Source organism: Anabrus simplex, chromosome 1 (genome assembly GCF_040414725.1).
Source record: "Anabrus simplex isolate iqAnaSimp1 chromosome 1, ASM4041472v1, whole genome shotgun sequence".
Classification (NCBI taxonomy): Eukaryota; Metazoa; Arthropoda; class Insecta; order Orthoptera; family Tettigoniidae; genus Anabrus; species Anabrus simplex.
The window spans coordinates 1164874092-1164897206 of record NC_090265.1 but is presented as its reverse complement, the minus strand read 5'-3'; the positions used below and the strand labels follow the sequence as shown (position 1 = coordinate 1164897206).

Below are 23115 nucleotides of genomic sequence, written 5' to 3'. Positions count from 1 at the left end.
CTGTAGTTATCCGATTTATGTTTATCACCCTCTTCTTTGTACACTAGGGCTTCTATAGCAAATTTGTATTAATTTGATATAGCTCATTCATGCAAACAGTAATCATATAACTACCTCATATATGGTATTACATCCCAACCCATTGCTTTTAGTATATATATATATCAATTCTATCTGCTTTTCTAGTTTCCAACTTATGCGTCTGTTTCATTACCGTAGGCAAATTTGAGTTCTTCGTTAATATTAATCACTTCCTCTACCTGGACATTATCCTTATATCCAACTACAGTATTTTTACACACTGCTAACCAAATACTTCAGCCTTCTGTAAATTCTGACATAAACACTCCCCTTGCTCATTAATGCTTCCTTGAATGCCCTTCCTGGAACCTGTTTCTGCCTTAGTATCTATGCACACCCTTCCATTTTTTCCACTTAAATTCACGACTTCCATTTATGATTGCCATCATGTTATCTTTAGCTGACTGTTTTGATAAATTCAATTTCTTGGTGAGATGCTTCAATCTCCCCTTATTTCCACAACTATGACTATTCCTAACTCCAGTTCTTTCTAATATGCACCTCCATTCGAATCATTTATTTCTACTTGTTTAAGATCGCACTAACACATCAAAGGATTTTGGCGACGGAAACACGGGAAAGGGCTAGGATTGGGAAGGTATTGGCCGTTGCCTTCATTAAGGTAAAGTGTATAAATGGGAAAGCATGGAAAACCATATTCAGGGCTGCCGACGGTAGTATTCGAATCCACTATCTCCAGAAAGCAAGCTCATAACTACGTGACACTACCGCAAGGCCAACTCGCTCATTTTTAATCTCATTATTTCTTTGGATGCATTTGCTGGCAAGATGTAGTGTTTACAGTGCACTATGTCTTCTGGTATGGGCTATATCAAATTTGTTACTTTCATTGACCTGTCTCAGTCTCATCCTTGGCTTTGACAAAATGAAAGTGACTGAGGTATGTGTGATGCTAGTAATACCATTCCTTATGCAGCCAGTCCCTGTTATGAATGGTGTGAAAATATCGCTCGTAGGGTCGGTTGGTGCATGCATTTCAGTGGGCTTGGCATACTGATATGTAAAAACAACTGCTGGCTCGGTGAGGAAAGCAACGGGAAACTACCTCACTCCTCATTTCCCTAGTACGCATTTTCAGTGATGCCTAGGCTATTTATGACAGCTGTTGGCGGAGCTGCAGAGGATCAAACCAGCCTTCAGGCTGAATACCCATCATACAACATACATGTTAGTATATCTCGTCTTTGCCATTCCTTATCACCTTTAAAGGTACAATACATACTTGTTTTCACACTTGTCAACAACTTCATTAAAACCATCCCATTGGCAGGTTGTATTTTTATTTGCAATTTTCTAGCTATCATAATTACTTTTTCTAAACTCCTTTTCACCATTAGGTACATTATTTCTATCAAATTTATTTGTAATATAACTAAAACAGCTTCATGGTCACTTATACCACCTATCACTAAGTTTCTATGTAGAGATGTGGTTGTATCATCACCACATCTAAGACATTCTCCTCTCTATGTGGTACCACCGCTTTCTGATTCAGTTGTCCTTTCAACACAACTTTTTCACTCCTTCTGTCATTCGCATTACCTTCCCAGTTAACATGTGGTGAATTATATAAATTACAATTATAATATAATATAATATAATATAATATAATATAATATAATATAATATAATATAATATAATATAATATAATATAATATAATATAATATAATATAATATAATATAATATAATATAATATAATATAATATAATATAATATAATATAATATAATATAATATAATATTAATTATATAAATATTATCAAATAATTCCGCATAAGCGACAGCGTCACCCTTTTCATGTCTCTACATACGAAAACACCAAGTTGCCTATCATCTTTAGAGATGGGCCTTACACCTAGAATTTCATGTTTCTCATCCTTAACTTTTTGGTAGCTTACCAATTCTTCTTTCATTCCTCCTCCTACCGTTGCTATCCTGTCGCCACGATGAACACTCCAGTTACACGAAAAAAATTTCGCATCCATAATATCACTTCTCAGCCTTGATTCAACTCATATTACAATATCCGGTAAATGTGTATCTAGTAAATTAATTATATTCCATTCCTTACAGTGCTTAGAAGCTAACTACTTTAAAGGTATTTCATCCTTACTTGACTTACAGCTCCCTGTACTCTCTTCACCTGTTCCTAGTACAACCAGTTTACACATGTACTTCCCAATAACCCTCCTAAGCAAGCCCACGATAATAATAATAATAATAATAATAATAATAATAATAATAATAATAATACATTTCAGTTCCCTTTCAGGTACTACTGTTTCAAGTATGTCCGGATCTATGACTAAATGGTTAGCGTGCTGGCCTTTGGCTCAAGGGGCCCCGGGTTCGAATTCCCGGCCGGGTCGAGGATTTTAACCTTAATTGGTTATTTCCACTGGCCCGGGGGCTGGGTGTGTGTGTCGTCCTCAAACAGAACGTGCAAGAAAAACAAAGAGAGAATGAGGAAAATAAGAAAAATATATATTAGTAAAAAGTGTAAATTATAAAAAAATTAACAAAACAAAAAAGGGGCTCCAAATAAACCACGGCTCAAGTAGCTTTGGCCTACCAAAACGTCTGCTGCCCAGCTGAGTGATCTGCAGATATTAGCATGCCCATGTTCATCATAACGGTATTCTTAGCCGCATTACCTGTTTTAGCACCACGGTCCGCTGCTTCCCGTATTAAACAATTCATCACCTGAAATCTGACATTCACCATGGTGATGGGGAGTTTTCACTATAAAGACAGGCCCCTTTTCCTAATGCCCGTTACAATGAGTTGGGGAAATTGGATTATATTCGATAAATGCAGCTCTACCCAACGTACAAAGGATATAGATATCAACAAATGCCATGGAACCAAAGTTTTAGATCTCTCGAAATGGAGTGGTGGTTGCGCTATCTGTTTTCTGATACGACTTACCGTTTAGCCACCAAATAACCCGAAACGAACGTCTGCACCGTCATTAAAATTGCCTCAACATTTCGATATGTTTCGGGACCAAATCATTACACAACTGAACATTTTGGAACCCTCAAAGGAAAGAGAGTCCAGATTTCGGAACTAGCACTCGCATACATACAGGGATTTTTTATACAATCTCTTTTACGTCGCACCGACACAGATAGGTCTTATGGCGACGATTGGATAGGAAAAGCCTAGGAGTGGAAAGGAATCGTTCGTGGCCTTAATTAAGGTAAAGCCCCAGCATTTTTGTGATGTAAAATGAGAAACTACGGAAAAACATCTTCAAGGCTGCCGACAGTGGGGATCGAACCCATTATCTCCCGGATGCAAGCTCACAGCTAACCACATGGCCAACTCGCCCGGTACGTACGGAGAAATTGAAGAAAGTACAGTTAAGAAAGTTGACATTAATTGAAGATAGGATAATAACAGACGACAGTCGGATAGGACAAATATATAAATACCAAGTGGATGTAATGGGAAAATGAAATGTACCTCACTAAATTGTGATGATATCAGTTACGGATTTAAGAAAGCGGTAACAGAGGAGAAATTTAGGTGCAGCGATTCCTAGATAAGAAGATGACTTATGGTGTTATTATGTAAGCCTAAAGAGGCAAGACAGAGGCAAGAAATTAAAGCAGAAAACAGAAACAGAAGAGAAATACAGTAAAAATTATAGCAAATGCCAGAAAAATACCTTACGTTGTGAAATAATGGGCTATACTCCGCGGTACTGTTCAAATAATATCAGATCCCCTAGTGCTATTCGAAGACGATTGTAACCCCCAACGGTATTCCGCAAATATCCCGCAGAATGGCAGTTTGACGTCGCTCTCGCCTTCTACCGAACGAACAACCACGAGTTTATAGGAATAACGACGAAAAATGGCATTACGTTACTTCCCTTCTGGCAAACAGTCAGAGACGTTGCCATAGTGACCAGTAGGTTCGTTGTCGGTCAGCGCAGATATCCGTCACTGATTGCAGAGCATGAAACTCGCAGAAAATAGTAATTTTCTCCGTCATTTGAAGAATAAGCGAAATTATTTACATAACAAAATTTGTTTAAAATGAAGGGCCGTTTCACGTATAGTCTACGGATTTTACAAAAAATCAATAGTATAAGAGAAAATTAAAAAATCCTGTTCTGGTCTTCCTATAAAACCCCAGTATATTCAGTGAGTTTTAAATCATATGCATATCTAAACCTGGTCCCTTATGAGTGTACTCCAAATATGAAGTTTGGTTGAGATCTATCTAGCCATTTCACCTTGATGGTAGAACAGATGGACAAAGAGACGCGAAAGCTAAAAACCACTGATACGGTTTTGAGTTGACCTAAAATGGATAAATGTCCGAAAAAATTTCAAAATAAACGCAATTACAGACAGCGGACCCCGCACAACTTTATTTACATAGATAACCATGGGTATGTTTATAAGTGGAGACCTTCATTTCGAGATTTACTGCTTTGAAACGGTACGATATATCGACAAAAAAATTCGCCATCAGACACCTCTTTTAGTGTTCTACATGGTTGGTCCTATGACATTTTCACGTATCTCCTATATTATGGGTCAGATTGAGTTAGAAACATTGAATATGGTGAAATTTGGATACAGTTTTCACATATTACTTCAGTTTTCGGATACTTACGTGTCAGCTGGGATTATACAATTTGGCTTACATATGACCACTGGTCGTGTCAATGTGCGTGCCAAATTTGATTCTATCAAGTGTGTCGAACAATAACATAAACGTGTAAAAAGTACGAAATTAACTTATAATCGAGTAATGTAGCCCTTTTTAACGTATAAGGAACGAGATAGACCAAAAGTCATAGGACCAAAGTTGTAGAGCTCACCAAATTGAACGGCGATTGTAGCCTACTATATGCTTTGTGATACGACTTACCGTTTAGCCACCAATTACCCCGAAACGAAGATATGCACCGTATTTTAAAATGACTCCATATTTTTTGAAGCCAATAAGATATACATTTGAACAGCTCGGAATTTTTCCTCAACGGAAAGTGTGTCCAGGTTTCGGGATTAGCACTCGCATACACATGGAGAAATTAAGGATATTAATAAAAAATAAAAAAATAGGACAGTAACTGAGGATAGCCGAGTAGGACAAACATGTAAATACCAAGTGGATGTTTTGGAAAATGAAATATCCCTCACTAAATTATGATGATACGAGTTATGGATTTAAGAAAGCGATAACAGAGGAGAAATTTAGGCGCATCGATTCTTAGATAAGAAGATGACTTATGGTGTTATTACTTAAACCTAAAGAGGCAAGGCTGAGACAAGGAAATAAAGCAGAAAAGAGAAGTAGAAGAGAAATACAGAATTTTTTTTTAGTAAATGCCAGAAAACACCTTACGGTGTGAGATAATGTACTACACTCCGTGGTACTGTTCAAATATTAACAGCCACCCTCAGTGCTATTCGAAGACGATTGTAACCCCCAACGGTATTCCGCAAATATCCCACAGAACGGGAGCTTGACGTCTCTCTCACGTTCTACCCAAGCAACAACAACGAGTTTACAGGAATGATGACGAAAATGGCATAACGGTACTTCCTTTCAGGCAAACAGCTAGAGATGTTGCCATGGTAACCGGTAGGTTCGATGTCGGTCTGTCGGTCACTCAGTGCAGAGCATGAAAGCCCCAGAAAATAGTAATTTTGTCCTTCATTAGAAGAGCAAACGGAATTATGTACATAACAAAAGTTGTTTAAAATGAAGGACCGTTTCCCACACAGTCCACGGATTTTACAGAAAATCACTAGTATAAAAGAAAATTAAAGAAAACTGTTCTGGTTTTCCTATAAACTCTCAGTCTATTCAGTGAGTTTTAAATTATTTGTATATCTAAACCTTCCCCTGAATGAGTATACTATACATTTGAAGTTTGGTTGAGATCTATCCAGCCGTTTCACCGTGATGTTCGAACAGACGGATAAACAGACACGAAAGCTAAAATCCACTGATAAGGTTTTGAGTTGTTGTTTAGTTGTTTTACGTCGCACCGACGCAGATAGGTCTTATGGCGACGATGGTATAGGAAAGGCCTAGGAGTATGAAGGAAGCGGCCGTGGCCTTAATTAAGGTACAGTCCCAGCATTTGCCTGGTGTGAAAATAGGGAAACCACGGAAAACCATCTTCAGGGCTGCCAACAGTGGGATTCGAACCCACTATCTCCCGGATGCAAGCTCACAGTCACGTGGCCCTGACCGCACGGCCAACTCGCGCGGTAGTTTTGAGTTGACCTAAAACGGATAGATATCTGAAAATTTGGCAAAACAAACGAAATTACAGACAGCGGACCCCCTACAACTGTATTTATATAGGTATTACCGTCAAAAACGAAAATATTTTTAAGGATTTTGTATTTTTCATAACAATTCTTATTTATTCTGCTGAAGAACGTTCAAGTCATTTCACTGATAGCAATGAGAAGAAACACCTAGGGCTGTACAGTGACAAGAAAGTCCAGGGAGGGAGACGAGAAAGTGTCTACTATTGCAAAACATATTTCCACAATCCAACGGGGCTAACATCTAGGTCATCGACCCCATAGCAAAATTTAGGGGGCCAAAATAGAAAATGTTAAATTTCTCCAATATTATCAGCTGCATCGAGAAACTGTACGTACTTAATAAAAATGGGCAAAATATAAATTTTGGTCTTTATGTTTCACGCGTTTTTACCCTGCGAGGGTCAGCCTCCACAGCGTAACGGTTAGCACTAGTAGATGCCAAACTCCTCCGAGGTCCGGGTTCGATTCCCGGTACTGCCAGAGGGACTGGTGCATGGTTAAAATGGTACATGCAGCTCATCTCCATTGGGGGTATGCCTGATGAGGAATGAGGACACGGGTTTACTTTGTCCGGCTCCATTGCTAAATGGTTAGCGTGTTGGCGTTTGAACCAAGGGTCCCGGATTTGATTCTCGGTCTTCATTTGTTGGTTCCAATGACACAGAGGCTGGGTTTGTGTGCCGACTTAAACATTAGAATTCATCATAGCTAGAGCCCCATGCTCACAGACGCGCATGTCGCCTATAGGTGTCATTTCGAACGACCTGCGCCAGACCAGTGAGATCCGAACCCACAACCATCCAATTTCGCGTCAGACGCTATAACCAGTTGAGCTATGGTGGCCTAGGTCATATTTATTTTGTTGGAATGGATCTAAGCTACAAGAAGGTTGGCCATGTTTGTTCTCTACTTAATATCACTTGTGTATGTACCACGTGTACTGAACACGGCTTAATACGTTGAAAGTTTATTTCTGGTAATGATATTCTCTGTGTCTGTTGCAACTCATTTCCGCTAGATACCATTACTGCTATCCGCATTAACAGAAATCTACAGCTGGACACAATATTATTTGCAGATGACTTAGTGCTGTCGCCACCTCAGGAGATGATTTACAGCGTTCTATGTATAACCTAAACCTAGTCTCAGAAAGGTACTCAATGCAAATATTCCATGGGAAAACTAAGATAATGGCTTTCTGTGGCAAGGAACCAGTAAAAAGGAAAATATGCTTAAATAACGACATTTTGGAAAGAGTAAATGATTTTAAATACCTCGGCTACAAACTGTATTTCTTTGAAGAACTGGACATACCCGAGAAAACCTCCAAATTCAACCGATATCTGGGAATCATCAATAAAGTTTTTAGACCATCATTAGTTCACAAGCACACCCGTACAAGAATCTACAAAACCTTGGCAAGACCTGTACTTTGCTATGGAAGTGAAGCGTGGACCCTGAGGAAAAGTGATGAGAGAAGAATAACTACAGCTGAAATGAAATACATGCGGCGAACAGCAGGTGTCACTAAGTGGGAACACAAAAGGAATACAGATGTGCTGAATGACCTTAAAAGCATACCTATATTGGAATACATCTATGAATACCAGAGAAATAGGCTAGAACACCTAAACAGGATGGACAGAAGCAGCATCCCCAAAGCAGTCATAAACTACTGCCCCGGTGGGAAGAGATCTCTGAGACGCCACAGGAAGAGATGGCGTGAAAATGCAAATCTTTTGTATAGACCGTAACAGTTCTTCTATAGGAGTAATACATGAAAGGATGATGATGATGATATCATTACTGCTGAGGGTATGATAAAGATACATACAACAACTAACCCGTAAACGATCGCTACAATAGACGGTATTTGTTTTACTCACATGGTTTAGGTTTTAATAAGGTTCAACCCTGGAATGAGCAGAAGGAAGTTGTACATAATAAGAGTTGTGAAAAATATAAATTCCGATCATGTTTAATGAATTTTAACCGTGTGTTTTACCATAGGTAACAGCAGAAAGTTATTTGTGAGGTTAGTTGAGAATCGAATCTGTTGGCCCCCGGATAAGGAGCGGACACCTACCGCTGCACCACGAGGCTGAATGAGAGATATCAACGTGGCGAATCGTTGTGTGCCAAACCGCTTTCTGACCTGGAGGTTTTTGCATTTAAGCACTCTTATGCCAACCGGCTGTGCCTTCGTTCAATTCCACAAACTGAGCACAGTAGCGAGCTCCTGACCAGCTACCGTCGGCATATACTTTGCTCACTATCAGCGAGACATTACTACGTTGTTTTCAGGCGACGCCCCCACACAAGCTTAATGAGGCAGTCTTAAAGGTCGCTACGTTCTGACAGCAGCTGTTACTCACTCTGTAACAAATAGCATGGCGAAGAGCGGTATAAAAGAGTCGTGAAACGAAGGTTACATAACTGCTGGTATTATTAACCGTGAGTTTGTGTTCAGTCATTTCGGATACCAACTGAGGAACGTTACCCTCTTCCCATCAGACTCGCAGATTCCTGACTACTCCAAGGACGCTAGGAGCTGAACTCGTCTCCTTACTCAAGTACCTGGTCTGAATGGAGATTTTTCTCCAAAGAGAGGCGTTGCCCTCCTAGAGTAAACGTGCTGTCATGAAAGTGATTGACTTACAGTCATGTTAGTCACCGCAACGAGGGAGGAGAGGAAAAGGACTCACAACTGCCCTGCTGTAAAAAAAAGTTCACTAGGTTTGAATTTACCGACCAACCATAGAATTTGATAAACAGTGTTTTTCCTTCCAGGGTACCCTTCGTAACAAGACATTCCGAACGTGAGACAAAACTTCCTGTGAAGCAACGTGCTGGCCTTACCTACACATTGTTTCAGTGAGATTTTTTCACAACAACGCCAAGCTAACTTGTACGCATCAATGGTAGCGGGTAGGTCTGCAGATCCCAAAGTCCGCGGGTTGAAACCCGCCAGAGGAAGTCTGATTTTTTTAGGGTAGAAGTAAGTCCAATCGCCAAACCATGTTATACGATTTCGGCACGTAAAAGATCTCTGGGGACTCATTTTGTGTTTACTCTTTACAATTTATTAAAACTCAACTACAGAAATTCGTTTTTTTACAGACACTCTATGTTTTTTATCTTAGTTCTATTGATGAATCTAGCGCAGCGCTTTTTTTCCACTTTTCTTTTCATAGAATGATGGAACTTTTGAACTGTTTTTGAGTCAGGGAGAATTTAGATCATCATCAGGCACGACAGAAAGACACTTCTTTTTAGGAAGAGGATGATAATCAATGAGAGGAAATTTATTGTCAGTTTTGTCATTGGCAGAGCACTGATCATAAAAACTTGCAGGGCTGATTACATTAAGTGATGTAAGCTCAGGGCTAGCGACTGCTGGCGCGGGGGTGGAGGGGGGGTAGTATTAATGAGGAGGGGCATACGAGGTATGGGTGGTTCAAATTGCAATGACGTCACGGGACCAGAACTCTTAAAACTTAATACGCCCCTTCACTCAATAGGCTCTTCAGTCTCTATTACACCTATCACATTCCCTTCACGATACACCGCCAGATGGTGAGGGTATTTTTCACCAGCAGCCGCAATTTTGCAGTGGGTTGCGTATGAGGTGGGAAGGGACATACAAGCATGGTACTCAACCATGGTTCTGTACAAGTTTCCACACATGACATCATAGTAAACACTTGAAACAGTTGTCAGTTGTTACAAATGTGCTGTATGTACATCACAAACCCACAACTGAGGCGCCAGCGAGTCAGTGCCTTGCATGAAGTATAGTAGAAATGAAAAAAACAGGACCCATCTCCTTTCGAAGGTAGAACATAGTGAGGTACCATTACGCCGCCAATAAAAATGAGCTTCATGCCTAACGAGTCTTATTGTGGAAAAGGAAAGGAAAATGGAGTCAGCTATGAGAAACAGGAACTACAAAATACTATCAATCATTATCAATCAATACACCTACTGATCTGCATTTAGGGCAGTCGCCCAGGTGGCAGATTCCCTATCTGTTGTTTTCCTAGCCTTTTCTTAAATGATTTGAAAGAAATTGGAAATTTATTGAACATATCCCTAGGTAAGTTATTCCAATCCCTAACTCCCCTTCCTATAAATGAATACATGAATATTTGCCCCAATTTGTCCTCTTGAATTCCAACTTTATCTGCCTACTTTTAAAGGCGCCACTCAAACATATTCGTCGACTAATATCAGTCCACGCCATCTTTCCGCTGACAGCTTTGAACATACCACTTAGTCGAGCAGCTCGTCTTCTTTGTCCCCATTCTTCCCAGCCCAAACTTTGCAACATTTTTGTAACGCTATTGTTTTGTCGGAAATCACCCAGAACAAATCGAGCTGCTTTTATTTGGAATTTTTCCAGTTCTTGAATCGGGTAATTCTAGTGAGGGTCCCATACACTGGAACCATACTCTAGTTGGGGTCATACCAGAGACTTATATGCCCTTATATATCAGCTGTAGGTAAACAGGAAGGAAAACGTCGTATAGCAACTATATCAATGTGACCAAAATGACTCTGAAAAAATAAAATAAAATAAGATGTACATGACGAATAAAAGTTATTTCATTGAGCTCTATGAAGTAGTATGACAGTACGCAGAAGCACGCTTGATCGTGCTGCTTTAAAATGAGACAGCTGCACGCAGAAGCCCATCTTTGCTTTTCGAGGTATAAAATATAAATATGGAAAGAAAACGAAGGAAAATAGTCAGCTGTGAGTAACAGGAACGCCAGTACACAGGAACTCTAGGAAAGGCTGGTATAACGACCACAGCGTTGTGACCAAAAAGGTAGAAAAGGTGGAAAGTATTAAGAAGTGTTGTGGTGGTGGTGGTTGTTACTGTTAGCATTAATCAGAGGGAAAAAATTGAATGGGTGAGACACTTCGAAAAATGAAGATATCGGCCAAAGAAAGACGAGGGCCAAGAAGGACGTAAAATGAAGGACTCGCTAGGCTTCGAGAACCTAACACCGTCGGGGTCGGAAAAGAACAAGAGTTGACCAGTGAGTACCATGCAATTCTCTTCCTGCAATCTTTCTGCATGTCTTACGCAGTTTTCCCAAGCGGAACTTGGAATTATTCCGATCGGCTCGTCCATGCGTCTGCCAACATCTTCTGTCCAGTACTTTGAGCGGTGGCAGTGTCGTGCCAATATCTCGAAAACGATTAATTTTAGGGCCCAAAGAGGTATACCGTGATTTATTCCTCGCGTCATAAGATTTAAAATGAGTTTTACCTTGTTCTTGTATGACAAATTCGATTTTCGCCTCTATTAGCGTATGCTATTGGGCAAAGGACCGAAGTCAAGGACAGAAGCTGAAGTTTGAAAAACCCTTTCTTAGTGCACTTCTAGGGCAAAAGATGAACCTATGTTCCTAATTTCAGCTTTCTAAGTCTTTTGGATCCGGAGATATAGGGATCAGTGAGCGGTATTTGATCTCAACCGGACACGACTTCACGACATCGCTATCGCCGCAATACGAGGTTCAATGAAATGAAATGTCGTATGGCTTTTAGTGCCGGGATATCTTAGGGCGCGTTCGACTCGCCAGGTGCAGGTCTTTCTATTTGACTCCCGTAGGCGACCTGCGCGTCGTGATGAGGATGAAATGGTGATGAAGACAACACATACACCCAGCCCCCGTGCCATTGGAATTAACCAATTAAAGTTAAAATCCCCAACCCGGCTGGGAATCGAACCCGGGACCCTCTGAGCCGAAGGCCAGTACGCTGACCGTTCAGCCAACGAGTCGGACACGAGGTTCAATAACCATACTCCGCAATCATCTATATAACATTTGAAGAACCTTACATCATGCCACATTCCATATTTATTCCTGATCCTTGTGATTGTTATTTCTATCTGGTACACAAGCAAACTCACCAATAACTTAGAAGACAAACTACTGTAGTCGACATACTTTGTCCCTGTGACAGTCTCCTAATGGAGGAAGTTGTATTAAACAATGTCTAGAGTCAGTAAAAGAAGTGACTCCTTTATTCTTGCTGCAGGTGAATGGCCACTAATATAGTGCATGAAGAGGCCTTTGGTAACTTATTCACACAGAGCTGTTACCTGAACTCAATTCGTTACCAATGTCTTAAAATGACTGCGCGCACGTCAACGATGGGTACCAAAAAAGTGAGTGACATCATGAACTATCACTCCATCAACGACGAGTGCGTTCTGCTAGTTAAATTATTTCCATCTCTTTATTTTCAGCCCGTAACTATTAAATTAGTGTTTCAACTAAATCTACCACATTCTAAGAAGATTACCTTACCTTACCGATAAGCAGGAGCAGCTGTCACTGAATTATATATAATCTTGTGACTCCTTACTTTTCAATACTCTTCTCAGTCTACGAGTGCCTTGAGTCAGTAGTTGAAGGCATAAACCTTTGCAGTCATAGCCGGGAACACAACCGTTGTTGAACGAAACTATTGCAACAAAGTAACAGTTTGCAGTTGCAGTGTCGCTCTGCTGTTGCGTTCTTCACCAGTGCCCGTTTCAAAATTTCACAACCGGTACTGAAACTGGGGTTTTTCAATGTAATACAGTAGAATAACTCACAGGTCAGGTAGGCCATTCCGGAGATCTGCGCTGCTTGACTGATGAGCCTGACGTCACCACGAGCCACAATACAGTACAGTGCTATGCTAGATGCAAACATGGCTCGAGTGATGGAAGGGACAGTTACTCGTAGCTTTACTGAGTTAATCGTGTTAGTTATTCTGGTTACACTCCACTCAGTCATGAAATACAGAATACGGATCTTTAGATGCCCTAACATTAATCATTTAAAACTAATAGAAATATACTATTTCAAACCCATCTCTGTAATTAAATGAAATGAAATGGCGTATGGATTTTAGTGCTGGGAGTGTTCGAGGATATGTTCGGCTCGCCAGTGCAGGTCTTTTGATTTGACTCCCGTAGGCGACCTGAGCGTCGTGATGAGGATGAAATGATGAAGAAGACGACACATACACCCAGCCCCCGTGCCAGCGAATTTAACCAATGTTGCTTAAAATTCCCGACTCTGCCGGGAATCGAACGGGACTCTGCGACCAAAAGCCAGCACGCTAACCATTTAGCCATGGAGCCGGACTCTGTAATTACAAAGACACTCTCACAACGGGTCGGACGGTGGAACGCTGGCCTTCTGAGCCCAACTTTGCAGGTTCGATCCTGGCTCATTTCTGTAGTATTTGAAGGTGCTCCAATACGTCAGCCTCATGTCGGTAGATTTACTGGCACGTTAAAAAACTCCGGCGGGACGAAATTCCGGCACTTCTGCGTCTCCGGACACACGTTATCTGATCAATCCAAATTTTAACACAATGTACAATGGAATGTTTCTATACGTTGTTTATACATTTTACAACGTTATATTTCGACGAAGAAAATGTTATCAATTTTGTAGGACTTTCGTTTTTGGCTCAGGGTGGTTGGAAAACTGTGTTCTTGGTCACGCACGTTGGAATCTTTATCCCATGTTTATGCTATGTGACTGAAATACGTAAATTAATTCACTTCTTATATATCAGTTTGTACTGGTTTGAATGATGTGGATCACCGGCTGGTCGGTATCGTGAGACGCTGCCGCGGTTGCGCACTGTTCTATCCATATCGGTAGGAGTACGTTATTTTGCAACAGTTTTATAAACCGGTTGTCTGCACGTAACTGTTTCGGCGACAACCGTTGTGTAATAGCAATTGTTTTGCCCACTGTGATTTTTTCTAAATAATTAATAATAGGCGCCAATTGTAAGTTAAATCATTCTAAAATTTGAAGGTATAAAACAAATACTCGCCATTTTTACAATATTTCAAAACTGAGCCCATAGAATACTTTTTCCAGGGTTCTCACATCTGGTGAAATGCTATGGTTTTCTCTTTCAACTACTACTACAAGTCAATGTTTTAATTCGTCCCCTGAAGGGGGGGGCGGGCCTCCTAGACGGTGACGCCGTCTCTCAAGCCTAAAGATTTGTATCGGAGAATGAGATGTGTGGAGAAGGTGAGAGGGTTGGCGGCCGTGGCCTGTACTAGGAACTGTCCCGGCATTCGCCTTAGTGCAGGAGAATGTGAAACCACGGAAAACCATTCTTAGGACAGCCGACGGGTGGGGCCAGGCGTGAAATCCGGCTCTGTGCCCCAGGCCCATCTCCCGAATGCAGAGGCGTAGAGCCGCGGTTGGCCGGTCGAACAACGGACCAGCCGTGGCGACTCGTGGGCCGAACCCCACTCTGCATCCGCCGACCCTCTCTTTCAACCGTCCACAGCGTACTGTTAGTTCATGGTGCTGCCCTACACTAAAGCACTGTACTCATCATTCGGATTATTATTCTACTCCTCCACAGAGCTGGTGTCAAAATGAAATATGACTAATCTTCAATTGAATACTTCCATAGTTCACGTTTATCAACTATATTTTCCTCTGGTCCGATTTTCCCCAACAGCAGGGGAACTTTAAAACCCAGACGATGTTGTGCCTTCTGGGATACGTCGAGTTAGTAATGCACTGAACGACAGTTGTCTCGATTTAGGTACTTCAGCGACTCCTTCTATGGAGCAGTGGTAGTGAGTCCACCTCCGGATCATAGGAGGTTGTCGGTTTTTTAACGGTGGAAGAAAGTCCATTCGACCCTCCATATCGCACGATACCGGTGTATGAAAGATGTCTAATGACATCCTAGAAGGTTACCCCACAACTAGAAAACTAGAAAAGCAGCTGGAATTGATAAGATTTCTGGGGATATACTAAAGGCAATGGGTTGGGATATAACACCATATCTGAAATACTTATTTGATTAGTGTTTGGTCGGAGGAGCTATACCAGATGAATGGAGAGTTGCTATAGTAGCCCCTGTGTATAAAGGAAAGGGTGATAGACATAAAGCTGAAAATTACAGGCCAGTCAGTTTGATATGCATTGTATGTAAGCTTTGGGAAAGCATTCTTTCTGATTATATTAGACATGTTGGCGAAATTAATAACTGGTTTGACAGAATGCAGTTTGGGTTTAGGAAAGATTATTCGACTGAAGCTCAGCTTGTAGGATTTCAGCAAGATATAGCAGATATCCTGGATTCAGGAGGCCAAATAGACTGTATTGTGATTGACCTATCTAAGGCATTTGATAGGGTAGATCATGGAAGACTACTGGCAAAAATGAGTGCAATTGGACTAGAAAAAAGAGTTACTGAATGGGTGGCTAAATTTCTAGAAAACAGAACTCAGAGAATTAGAGTAGGTGAAGCTTTATCTGACCCTGTAATAATTAAGAGGGGAATTCCTCAAGGCAGTATTATCGGACCTTTATGTTTTCTTATATATTAATGATATGTGTAAAGAAGTGGAATCAGAGATAAGGCTGTTTGCAGATAATGTTATTCTGTACAGAGTAATAAATAAGTTACAAGATTGTGAGCAACTGCAACGTGACCTCGAAAATGTTGTGAGATGGACAGCAGGCAATGGTATGTTGATAAACGGGGTTAAAAGTCAGGTTGTGAGTTTCACAAATAGGAAAAGTCCTCTCAGTTTTAATTACTGCGTTGATGGGGTGAAAGTTCCTTTTGGGGATCATTGTAAGTATCTAGGTGTTGATATAAGGAAAGATCTTCATTGGGGTAATCACATAAATGGGATTGTAAATAAAGGACAGATCGCTGCACATGGTTATGAGGGTGTTTAGGGGTTGTAGTAAGGAAGTAAAGGAGAGGGCATATCTCTGGTGAGACCCCAACTAGAGTATGGTTTCAGTGTATGGGACCTTCACCAGGATTACTTGATTCAAGAACTGGAAAAAATCCAAAGAAAAGCAGCTCGATTTTTTCTGGGTGATTTCCGACAAAAGAGTAGCGTTACAAAAATTTTGCAAAGTTTGGGCTGGGAAGATTTGGGAGAAAGGAGACGAACTGCTCGATTAAGTGGTATGTTCCGAGCTGTCAGTGGAGAGATGGCCTGGGAGGACATCAGTAGAAGAATAAGTTTGAGTCGTGTCTTTAAAAGTAGGAAAGATCACAATATCAAGATGAAGATAGCGTTGGAATTCAAGAGGAGGAATTGGGACAAATATTCGTTTATAGGAAGGGGAGTTAGGGACTGTAATAACTTCCCAGGGGAAATGTTCAATAATTTTCCAATTTATTGCTATCATTTAAGAAAAGGCTAGGAAAACAACAGATAGGGAATCTGCCAACTGGGCGACTGCCCTAAATGCAGATCAGTAGTGATTGATTATCGACTTGATTGAAAGTTAATAAAAAGTCAGCCATACAGTAAGTTACCAAGAAAACTTTCTAGTTTGTTTTCCATCTGGTAGTGAAAAATGGAACGTCGAAATGACAGGCAGGCAGCCTAAATTGTGTTAAATCAAAATGTCTGCTCGGATAAGCCACTGTATTTATTAGCTCCCTCTGTGGACCACTGCGGTTGAGTTATTGCGACGCTGAAAAGAGCTTTTTGTGACAAAAGAATATGGATTAGTATTTCATGTAAATGGCGAGCTTCCGTGGCTCAGGCAATAGCGCGCCGGCCTCTCACCGCTGCGTTCCGTGGTTCAAATACCGGTCACTCCACATGGGATTTGTGCTGGACCAAATGGAGGCAGGACAAGGCTTTTCTCCGGGCACTCCGGTTTTCCCTGTCATCTTACATTCCAGCAACACTCTCCAATATCATTTCATTTCATCTGTCAGTCAATAACCATCGCCCCAGAGGAGAGCGACAGACTTCGGCAGCCGGAACAGTTCCTATCCTCGCCGCTAGATCGAGGCTTCATTCATTCCATTCCTCACCCGTTTGAAATTCATGTAAATGGCTATGTCCCTTATTTTCCTAATTTAACGTTCCTTCTTCAGATTTAGTGTCGGTACGGTAATAAAAAGCAGAAATCAGTGAATATTGAATTTTCAGACCTCATTGTAATCGAAATGGACTTTCAACCTATTGGGTAAGTCGTGTTACGTACATATAGTACGTGTTGAAGTGATGTTAAATATAGAACAAAAATGGCCAACCGAACACCGGTGGAATCCGAACCCACACCCTCCCGATTTCGCGTCGGTTGCTCTGCCATTGATGTATGGTGGCCTAGGTCCCATTTGTTCTGTTGGAAAAGATCTAATCAGATACAGTATAAACAAATACAGGACACTTCCGCATTTAACTTTGTTAAAATGGGAGACAATTCGCTCGTAGTGGTGAGACCTGGAAACTCGCGCCGAATTGAAATACGTAACAATGGAAATTCATATACAGAAATGGATAAATAAATTACGCCTAGAAAGAAATTGTTATTAAGATATTAACGTCAAAGTTGTCGAAACAATTCTGGTTAAATGATAGAAGAACTAATAAGCAGTTTATTATTTAAAGACTAAAATTAGACATATATTCAAGATATGAAATGCACTGCTGTGAAAGGGCTTGATCTTTCATTCATTTTTACTTTTTCTTTATTCTTCTTCTTTTTTTTGCTTTAGCATTCCTGCCTGAATATTTACGGTTAGATTAGTATTTTTCTTCCTTGCAAAAACATTGTATCAACACATTAGGACACTTGTCAATAAACAGATCGGCAGGATTAGTCTTTTGATTTAGATGGACTAACTCTTTCGGAAGGAGCGGTAGCGTTGATTTTTTTGTTTGTTCTTTTCGGGAGATTCTGTTTTGATACAGATCCCGGCTTTAATCTGAGGAGAGGGATACAAGAAAGAAAAGCATGACAATTGTATCGGTTGTTACGTTTTGAGTAACAATATACCATACCCTTGGCTGTATAGTCGGGGTTTTCTAAAGCCGCTGACCTGGAAATTATTCTGAACAGGTGTTATCATTCTTATTCTGCCGGGCTGAGTGGCTCAGACGGTTGAGGCGTTGGCCTTCTGACCCCAACTTGGCAGGTTCGATCCTGGCTCAGTCCGGTGGTATTTGAAGGTGCTCAAATACGTCAGCCTCGTGTCGGTAGATTTACTGGCACGTAAAAAGAACTCCTGCGGGACAAAATTCCAGCACCTTGGCGTCTCCGAAAACCGTAAAAGAGTAGTTAGTGGGACGTAAAACAAATAACATTATTATTATTATTATTATTATTATTATTATTATTATTATTATTATTATTATTATTATCATTCTTATTCAAGCGTAACATGCCTTCTTTCTTGTATGTCTTATCCAAGCCACTTCTCTGACATTTCAAAACACACAGATCACCCTTACAACAACACATTGGTATTGAAGAGAACCTGCTACACTATACAATAAAATAAGATTATATTTTAAGCAAGTTAAAATATGGGTCGCGTAGCTCAGATGTTTAGGAAGTATAAATCTCGTTGTCAATGGAAGAAAATAAATGAAAACACGATATCTAATTACATTTTCCTGTCACGAGGGAAACGGAAGAAGGACCACGAATTATTCTGCACTTTATAATTATTATAACAAAACACACCACATACCGTATCTTTCTACTCATGACGAGAGGAGATATAAATAATGACACACGCTATTATTTACTGATTTTTAACTTACTCCAAACTAATAAATACACCAAAAACTTCACAAACTAATGCACGCGCTCTTATGACAAGCTAAGTAACTCCACTAGACAGAGCTCTAATCACAGTCCCTCGATGTCCTGTATTATTTCTACTGTATTTGATCTAAGCTACAGGTCTGGCACTACTGCCATCCCACTGTAGAGTGCGTGCAAGTCGCCCGTTGTGGGTCAAGTCAATGAATGTATTGAATTTTCACGATCGTTTTGGAATCGAAATCGAGAGGTTGTGAGTTCGGATCTTTCGGTGTCCGGCTGGCTATTCTTTTCTGTATATAACTTCTCTTCTACACGTACTATATGTACGTAACACGACCTAATATGTTGAAAGTCGATTTCGATTCCTGAAATCAGTATTTTTAAGAACCCCGAGATCAGTCCTGCGCGACTAAACCTTCAGTAATAACATTAATAAAGATGAACCTCTCGTGAAGGATATATTTATGTAGGCGTACAATGCCTATAATAATAATAATAATAATAATAATAATAATAATAATAATAATAATAATAATAATAATAATAATAATAACCTGTGCTACTATGTTATCTCCTCTAGTAGACATGTACAATACATTGTAAGTCACATTAGGAGATTATCGGCTGTATCCTTGAAACAGCTTTGAGGAAATGAAACGAGAAACAGCAGAAAATTAATTAAGGTATGACTAACAGTGTTATTCTAATGCAGTCTCTTTTGAATGGACTCCTTCATAGTTAGTTCTTCAAGGTACTAAGATAACTTTATCGGTTCCGAAGAAGACTAACAACAAAGTAAACCATGTGATATTCTTGTGCAATATCTGCTGGTTTGAGGTAAGCAGTAGACTTACATAAATATGGGCACTGTAACTAGGCAGCAAAGTCATAAAGTAGTCCTACCTCTCTTGAGAGCTGACAGCGCCTCCACAATCAGCTTCTGGTTTACCCCACACAGATGAGGCATCAACTTCTCGCACTTCTTATGACAGTTCACATCGCAGTCTGTAAAGCAAGCTCTACATCACACAACAGTAACATATAAACACATGTGCAGTGTGGCCTGGTGCTTTCGTCGTGCAAATATCTTCACATTTATCGAACGAAGACCTTAATAACAGATTACTTCTGATACTAAGAACCACCGCGATAAGGATTAGGACACATTCTCTACAACATAAATCCTTTATGCTAATAGATGTACTTACTTACAGAATAGCAGACGAAAGTTATGTCTTCTTCCCAATGGAGGTAAATACTGATAGTTGGCCTAATGATTTATTGAAACACCTGTATATGGAGTCATATTCTTATTGGTCATGAAGTACCGTGAAAGTCGGAAGATAATTACTTCCATTAATTGAAACCTCGGCATGACATGCGATAGAGAAGTCAGTGCTATGAGCGTCCGTCTTTCCTTCCAGAAGGCGATCTGGAAATCATTTATGTTGTACAATTAGTGAACGCAAGTGCCATGCTTATTGTCTAGAAATTGAAGTAATATCAAAACCACCTCCGTGCAGGTCACGAAGGCCCTTGGACGAGTGGAAAATATAGGTTTCCACTGTCCGCAACGTCTTCCGGGTGAATGAAGAATGCCTTTACGGCCTCGATTAGACATCTCCTAAAAGTGAAAGTCCAGTTTCCAAATTTCTCAACCACTGGACAGGGAACAGAACTCATGTTCTTCCAAGTAAACCAAGCATATGTTTAACACCTAGACAATACACCCCCTTAATGATCATTTTCAAGTTAAATATCTAATTCAATACCACTAAACCGCTTGGAGGAGCGAATATCAAAGGCTCTAAGAGGGATAAAGTTCGTAGCTCCTTTTCTAGTTGTCTTTGCCTCAAGGAATTAAAATGGTGTTCATTTCTGTTATAGACTGAGTAAACCCAAGGGTCATGTGCTTAGATATCCTGACCGTTGTCCAATCACGTGAAACTGCACGCCTTTACCATCTCGGCTAAACATATCTCCCTCAATTCCCTATAAAAAGAGCTAAGGGCTAAGCATAAGAGAATATTCTATATGAAGTTAATAAACCGAGAAAGTGGCCGCGTGGTTTTGGGTCACGTAGCTATCACCTTGCATTCGAACCCTACTGTCGGCAGCGCTGAAGATGGTTTCCCGTGACTTTTCATTTTCATGCTAAGTTGTGCCTTAATTAAAGCCACAATCGTTTCCTTCCTACTCCTATCCTATCGTCGCCACAAGACCTGCCTATGTCAGTTCGACGTAAAGCCAATAGTTGTAAATACAAAAAGGTAATAATATGTGACTCATATCTTAAGCGGCGTCAAACTTGTACTAACAAAGGGAATTTTGTAACATACATCACTGGCGAGAAATATTTTACACATATGATCCAGTATTCACATTCAGTCATATGGTGATACATTTGTAACGGTAACTCATGTAATGGGTTACTTAATTTTCAGTTGTGATCATTCATTAGAAAGCAAGGAAAACTCCAGAGAGTGGAGTTTCCTATTATATAATAGCGTAACATGTCGAGGGAACTTTGGTACGGTATTTTAATTTCGGTATGTGATTTAGATGTTAGTAACAACATATTGGATCTAGTCTGCAATCCATGGTACATGCGTTCACACAATATATGTACATTTTATTTTGGCTTCTGAAATACGTAATTAACCGCACGAAGCACTTATTTTTCTCAGCGTTACTAAATCAATCACGATTAAATCCAATTAGAATTGAAAACATAAGAGTATCAAACTGCTCTTCCTTGTTGGTTTTCTTGCGTGGCCCATTATAGACTGGTGTGGTTATTGTAAACGAATAAACGTATATTAGTGTAGTTCTAAACAGTTTAAATTTTTTTACAATTGGCTTTACGTCACACCAACACAGATAGGTCTTATGGCGACGATGAGTCAGGAAAGGGTTAGGAGTGGGAAGCAAGCGCCCATGGCATTAATTAAGGTACAGCCCCGGCATTTGCCTTGTGTAAAAATGGGAAACCACGGAAAAGCATCTTCGGGGCTGCCGACAGTAGGGTTCGAACCCACTATCTTCCGAATGAAAGCTCACAGCTGCGTGCCCCTAACCGCACGGCCAATTCGCTCGGAAGTTCTAGACAATGTAGTGTGTTAATTGCTTGCATAAAACACTCATGAACACTCAGACCACGAGCCACATGAATTACATCATGTTCCTTCTTCAGATTTAGTGTCGGTAATATAAATGAGAAATTAGTATTTTGAAGAATCCCGAGATCGTTCTTGCTAGAGTAGAGATCTGCGGCTGTGAAAGCATTTTTTGACAATTTCTTTTGAATTTCTCCTGAAGGGTGTCTGCCTGTAGGCTGGAAAACGAACTCAAAATTCCATAGCCCGAACACCAGAATGTTGGTTTTTCAGCCACGGAGTCAGATACAGTAGAAATGTAACTTGAATATATCTAATAATATAACGGTAGCACTCATTTATCAACGGGAAAAGGCAATATTTCTGCGGAACACCTTAGTGGGCAGTACGTAGTGGACTGCAGATATCAAGATCACCGTGCCGTCTCCTCAGAGAAAGTTGATGACCACCATGAACTAAATGTTCGTTTCGCGATTCCCATATTATGGTTACCGTGTTGCGGATATCAAACCACTGTCGGAGGTTTCACACCCCGGTAAGAATTGATATTAGATGTTTAATTAGTTTCGTGTGGCTATTTCTAGCCGGGTGCAGCCCTTGTAAGGCAGACCCTCCGATGAGCGTGCGCGGCATCTGCCATGTGTAGGTAACTGCGTGTTATTGTTGTGAAGGATAGTGTTATGTGTAGTGTGTGAGTTGCAGAGATGTTGGGGACAGCACAAATACCCAGCCCCCAAGCCATTGGAATTAACCAATGAAGGTTAAAATCGCTGACCCAGCCGGGAATCGAATCCAGGACGCTCTTAACCGAAGGCCAGTACGCTGACCATTCAGCCAACGAGTCGGACATATTAGTTTTAAATTGTAGCTAATTTCAGAGGCACCGAGCTCGATAGCTGCAGTCGCTTAAGTGCGGCCAGTATCCAGTAATCGGGAGATAGAGGGTTCGAGCCCTACTGTCGGCAGCCCTGAAGATGATTTTCCGTGGTTTCTC

At 40.5% G+C, this 23115-nt stretch overlaps 2 protein-coding genes across 2 annotated transcripts in view; both read right to left on the bottom strand.

Moving 5' to 3' along the window:
* LOC136858139 (uncharacterized) overlaps nt 1-23115 on the bottom strand; it is a 138189-nt gene that overhangs the window by 96458 nt on the left and 18616 nt on the right. The window lies entirely within an intron of this gene.
* The window catches only part of LOC136858363 (putative protein kinase C delta type homolog), a 394811-nt gene continuing 391604 nt past the window's right edge, over nt 19909-23115 (bottom strand). The window contains exon 6 of the mRNA XM_068225429.1: nt 19909-20010. The gene's annotated coding sequence lies outside the window, so the exon portion shown is untranslated. The remainder of the gene's footprint in view (nt 20011-23115) is intronic.